A 6,802-nucleotide genomic window follows, 5' to 3' on the forward strand; every position below is an offset into this window, starting at 1 on the left:
AAATAGACTGGAAATAAACCCTAGAAGACAACTAATAGAAAAAAAGACTATTTTGCCTTAAATAAACTTAGTAAAACTAAACTAAGGTCGACAAGCATATTTCAGCCTTAATTGGTTCTTCATGGGCTTGCACCTCTAATAGATTGAATAAAGCCCAATCTTGATGCTCCTTAATAGTTATAGATCTTGGGCCTTTAAATGAACTCTCCTTGCTAGCCCAATCTTCTTGGCTTAATAGTTATATAATCATTTAAGGCTTGTTGCAACTTCTTGGCTCTAGAGTTAGTTATTAGGTCTTGTGGCAAGCTTAGCCCATCTTTAGCATCCTTAGCTTTCCTTGCGTGCTCCTCATCAAGCCCATCATCTTCAAGCTTTTGTTATGCTAGCCCATCTGTATCATTCCCTGCTTCTTTTGAATGATTCTTCCATGACTCAGGCTCATCATCTATATAAAAAAGGAGTTAGATCAACAACATTAAAAGTACCACTTACATTATACTCATCTTGTAAGTCTATCTTGTATGCATTTTAATTGATCTTCTCAAGAACCTGAAATGGACTAGCACCCCTTGGACTCAATTTCGACTTTCTTTGGTTTGGAAACCTTTCCTTTCGAAAATAGTTCTGAACCCAATCACTAGGCTTGAACACAACTTTCTTTCTTCCTTTGCTTACCTTTTTGGCTATCATTTCATTTTGCTTCTCAATCCTATCTTTCACTTGTTTGTGCATTCTCTTCACTAAATCTGCCTTGGAAACACCTTCAATAGTAACAAGCTTATTAATAGGCAAAGGAATCAAATCATTGGAGATAAAAGATTAAAGCGATACACTATCTCGAATGGTGAAGTATGTGTAATGCTATGAACAACGCTGTTATAAGCAAATTCCACATATGGCAATATATCTTCCTAAGACTTAAAATTCCTAGAAATTAAAGCATGAAGCAATTGCACCAAGGTTCTATTAACTACCTTAGTTTGACCATCTGTTTATGTATGGCATGTAGTTGAAAAAAATAAGTTAGTGCTCAATTTAGCCCACAACGCATGCCAAAAATGACTTAAAAATTTCACATGCCTATCACTAACAATGGTCTTAGGTACACCATGCAAACACACAACTTTCTTAAAAAATAATTCAGCAATATGACATGCATCATTTGTTTTATGACAAGGAATGAAATAAGCCATCTTACTAAATCTATCCACAATAACAAATATGTTATCTTTACCCTTCCTAATTCTAGGCAAACCAAGTACAAAATCCATAGAAAAATCACTCCAAGGCATATCAAGAATGGGTAAAGGTGCATATAACCCATGGGATTTCAATTTGGATTTAGCCCGCATGCAAACAACATGTTTATTACAAACCCTTTGTACATCTCGTTTCATGCAAGGCCTAAAACAAATGCTCCAAAATAATATCATAGGTCTTACTTATCTCAAAGTGACCCATCAATCCACCACCATGTGCCTCCTTAATTAATAACAAACGCAAAGAGCAATTTGGCACACACAATGAGTTTTTGTTAAACAAAAACCTTTCAAACACATAGAAATCATCAAAGGCAGCTCCATTGTTACACACACCATACACTTTTGCCGAAATCTAAATCATCAACAACAATTCTTTTATATACTGAAATCCCAATAACTTAGAATCAAGAGTATTAAGAAGTGCATAACTTTGAGATAAAGCACCAACAACCATATTGCATCATCAAGAGTATACTTCAAAGCATCATCAAGAGTATAGAAAGGTCTCAATGAATTCCATCCACTTTGCATGCCTTCGATTCAGCTTGTCTCGCCCTTCGAGATACTTCAAAGATTCATGATCTATATGTATTACAAACTCATTGAGCAACAAATAATGTTGCCAAGTTTGCAATGCATGAACCAATGCATATAGCTCCTTATCATATAATGGGTATCCCAATGCTGTCCCATTTAATTTCTCACTAAAATAACATATGGGCCTTCTCTCTTACATCAAAACAGCCCCAAGTCCACTGCCACTATCATCATATTCAATCTCAAAGGTCTTATCAAAGTTAGGTAAAACCAATAAAGGTCCATTACACAATTTATCTTTAAGTAAATTAAATGCATGTTCTTGTGCATCACCCTAATGAAACCCAACATTCTTTTTCACTATCTCATTTAATGGTGCATCTAAGCTACTAAAGTCCCTAATGAACCCCCGATAAAATCTAGCCAAACCGTAGAAACATCTAACTTGGCTAATGTTCTGAGGTGTCGGTCATTCTTTGAGAGCTTTAACCTTTTCTTCAACAACCTCTAAATCATTAGAACTAACTACAAAGCCAAGAAAAATGACTCGATCTAAACAAAAACTACACTTTTTAAGATTGGCAAACAACCTCTCCTTCTAAGAACTTCTAAGACACATCTAACATGAAAAACATAATTATCAAGATTTTTAGAGTAAATCAAGATCTCATCAAAATATACAACTACAAATGTACCAAGAAATTCACGTAATACATGGTTCATTAATCTCATGAATGTACTAGGTGCATTTGTTAACCTAAATGGAATAACTAACCACTCATATAGACTATATTTGGTCTTTAAAGCTGTTTTCCACCCATCCCCAGTTTTCATGCGAATCTAATAGTACCCACTTCGTAAATCCATCTTAGTAAAAAGACATGCACCATGCAGCTTATCAAACATATCATCTAACCTAAGGATAGGATGACAATACTTTACTGTTATTTTGTTAATTGCATGCAGTCTACACATATTCTCCACATGACATCCTTTTTTGGAACGAAAATCACTAGAACCGCACAAGGACTTAAGCTCTCACGCATATACCCTTTTACTATTAGCTCATCCACTTACCATTAAAGCTCCTTTCTTTTCCTTGGGATTGTGTTGATAGGCTAGCCTATTTAGTATGGCAGCCCTGGCAAGAAGTCGATTTGATGTTCTATACCCCTTTCTGGTGGTAAATCAAATGGCATTTTTTCTAAAAAACATCATCAAACTCCTGTAAAAGGTTAGCAAACATACTCGATAAGGAAAGATCAAGGTCAGCAGTGTTCAAATATGCATCCGTTTAAGTAACCAAAAACACTATCCTATAAGTATGTAATGAATGCGTAAATTCACCTTCCTACAATAAACTACCTTTTTTCAGTTTAGGTTGCTCACTTGCTTGATTACTGCTATCTTTACCATTCTTGGGTGGTTTAATAACACGCTTGGCATTTTCAGTGTCAACCATTTCTTTCTCTAATTTACTTTGGAGTCAATTCTCTTCTTTTGTTCTTTATGAACTTGGTGAATTTATCAAGTGAAGGCTTGACATTTGACAAACTTAGTTTAACCTAAACTTATTTATGTTACACACTTTTTAATTCTTTATAATTAAGGTTCTTAAGTACAAGTTATTTAAGGGTCCTGTAGGGAGTTAGAGTTTCTTTGCTTGATTAGGTGAATGATCCTTGGTGAAGTCATCAACATTGAATACGGGTTTGGCACAAGTTAGCCACGTTCGTACCAATTTGGGTGTGCCTTGATTCTCATCGTTCTCTCTTTCTTCCAAAATATTCATCTGCAATCATTCGAAGAATTATATCAATATACGATCAACTAACTTTTTTCTTCGCATTCGTCGAAGCATTAAATTGGTGCCTATGATTGTCACAACCAAATTTTTTAATTTATTTTATTAATAATTAATATTCATTAGCATGTCATTAAACATGTCATTTGTATCATGATTATGTATGACCTATTTTATTATATTATGTGGTAGATAAATAAATTATTTAGTTACATATTGATTTAATTGAAAAGTAATTATTTTGGACTAAATTGGAAAGTTAGAAAGAAAGAGGATTAAATTGTAAAATTGCCTATTTTTAACCAATTTACCACCTCTTCATTTCTTCATTTCTACATATGCATTTCCTATTTCCTCTTCTTCTTTGTCTCTCTCATTCTTCTCCTTTTTTTCTTCAAACCTTGATTTCCTAATCAAACTCTACAAACTTTTAGTAAGTGAGAATCTAATTCTTCTTTTAAGTTTGAAAGATTTGGGCTTTCTTAATCAAGGGAAACAAAGGTGAGTAATTTTAATTTCTTGGTTTTGCTGTTAATTAGGATTAATGATATGAAATTGTTGATGATTATGTGTTTTGGAATTGTTTAATCAAGAGTGATCATGCTATTACTTGTGATCTTGAACTTGTGATCTTGAAGCTGAAATTTATGGGCAGAATTTTTCACCTCTGATTTCGTGACCTTAGAAAGTTGTAGGTATATGTTTCAGGAATATCTCTACAAAATGGTTTTGCAGATCGTTGAGTGAGTATGAACTTATAAAGTTCGATTTGCTGCTGCTCTGTTTGTGGTTCAGCAGGTGACCTGGTTCTTGTGCTGTCATTTTGAGGCATTTAGATGCTGAACCAAGCAAGGAGTTAAACATGAAAGTTGCTCATTTATATATCTAGTATATGTCCGTAAACTTTCATAATTTTTGGTTGAGTATAACGTGAGATATGTTGAACTTAATATGGCCTGCTCGAAACTGTATTAAGCAGAAATCGGACTTAGGATTCAGAAATTTGTTGCTAATTGTGTGTTTCACAACTTGAGCTAGAGAAGTCCAAATTGAGTAAAATTAGTGTCTTTAGAAACTTTAGAATGTTAAATTTATATCTACAGACTTTCATCAGACAATTTATTCATTTGGCTGGTCATTTAATAGGAAACTTTTGACTATTCTGTTTAGATGGAAATTGGAGCAGCTGTATTGAAAATGCCATAACTATTTTTATACCAATGATTTTGAAGTGATTCTTTCTGCTATGGTTTCTATAAAAATGGAAGTGTAATTCTGGAAAAGATGAGATTTTTATTAATTGTACATAATTTTTGGTGTAATTTCTAAGTCAATACCTACAAGCTGCCTTCATCAACAAATATGTTGATTTATTGTCATTCATCTCATGCATCATATTAACATCAAGAATGTGTTATTTGGTTGAAATGTGATATTTTATGGATAGTAAAGATATGTATATTTATGCCTTATGATTGAGTTGTATTTGTATTAAATATGTGAATAGGTTCATCTAAAGGCAAGGAAGTGGTAAGAGAAAAAGAATAGGATTACTTTGTTATCCTATAAATTTTGGTAAGTATTTAATAGACTAAACTTTATGTATATTGAGTAGGAATTGCTGTTTGATTATTTGATAATCTCTTGGTTGACTGAGTTGATAATGGTTATGTTTTTGGCTTGTTGTGAAGTGAATTGATTATGATGTGTTGTGAAGTGAATTGATTGTGATTAAGGATTGATGACTCTTGAATGGATATTGTGTGATCGGGAAAGCTGAGCCGGGCGGATAGCTACTCGAGTACGTGAGATGGCAAGAGTGAGTCGGGCGGATAGTCTTGTCAAGTGGTCATTGAAATGTGAAAATGTGAGGAAATGTAAGGATGAGTCATCTGATCCTAATTTGATAGAAATAATGTGGAACTGAATAATTTGACTTGGTTGAGTTTGAGATTATTTGCATTATGTGAGATGATATTATTTGTTTATGAGGATAATTGAAATGGTTGATTATGTGATTGTCAGTTGAGTGTTGGTATAATTTTCTGTATTGATAAAGACTTGATAATTCTAGCCTAATATACTATAGTTTAGTAAATTAAATGCTTATTGAGTCGCTAGCTCATTCCTTAGCAATTCTTTTTTTCAGGTTAGTGCAGTTGTAGATAACCTTAGCTGTGCATTGCTCTCTTTGCATCAGTCAGTATTATCAGGTGGACCAGAGGAGTTATCTCAAGCATTGGGGCATTTTTGGGTACTTGTGTGAATTAAACTAATGTATAAATATTCTTTATATATATTAAGTATGTCATGCCACTTAAATTGTATGAATGTATATAATCAGTAAATTATGTTTATAAAGTTAAAAATATATATATATTGCTATAAAATTGGATGTTTAAGTTGGGTGCTACAATGATTGCTGCTTCCATGCGCTTTCATTCAATACTCGTGTTTATGCTCCCAAATAATACCAAACTATCATACTAGACAGATATTAGAAATAGAGACATAAAATAAATAAAAAAATGAGAATATTGGTAGGATTTCAGATCTGATAAGGAAAGCAATCACAACTTCTTTATTCTCTTCCATATGGCTAATCGTAAGAGGATCAAATGGAATTGATGTAAACACAAGGGTAAACAAAGAACACAAGAGAAAGGACGGACGTGAGAATAAGTCTGCTCGCTAGAGCGAGTGTTGATTAAGTCCAAAAAGTTCTTCAAAGAACCTATAACTTGATATTCGGCAACATAGACAACTAAAGTAATATGCTCATTAGCCTCAAGTATTCAGTTGCATGTGGTTTTTATAGTGTGAAAGCCCTCATTCCATAAGAAGAAGAAACTAGATGCTAAATATGAATAAATAAATACAGAAAGATAGATAAACTAGATGCTAAACATGAATAAATAAATACAGAAAGATAGATAAACTAAAGTTAAATCAGGAACGAGAGAGGAGTTGACTGGGCAACAACTCTCGTAGTCCTAAATTTTATAAGCTAGCTTAATAAAAAACAAGGGTAAATTTGCGTGGGCCTACCTAAAAATACTCCGACCCAAATTTCTTAGTTATATGCATTTCAAACAAGAGAGCACTTGAATTTCAGATAGTATTACACTTGGATTAATTGAAAACAACATGAGTTCTGCCTTATATGCATGGATTTATGTCTCATCCTGCTTGATCATCA

This window comes from Ricinus communis, chromosome 2, assembly GCF_019578655.1.
Source record: "Ricinus communis isolate WT05 ecotype wild-type chromosome 2, ASM1957865v1, whole genome shotgun sequence".
Classification (NCBI taxonomy): domain Eukaryota; kingdom Viridiplantae; phylum Streptophyta; class Magnoliopsida; order Malpighiales; family Euphorbiaceae; genus Ricinus; species Ricinus communis.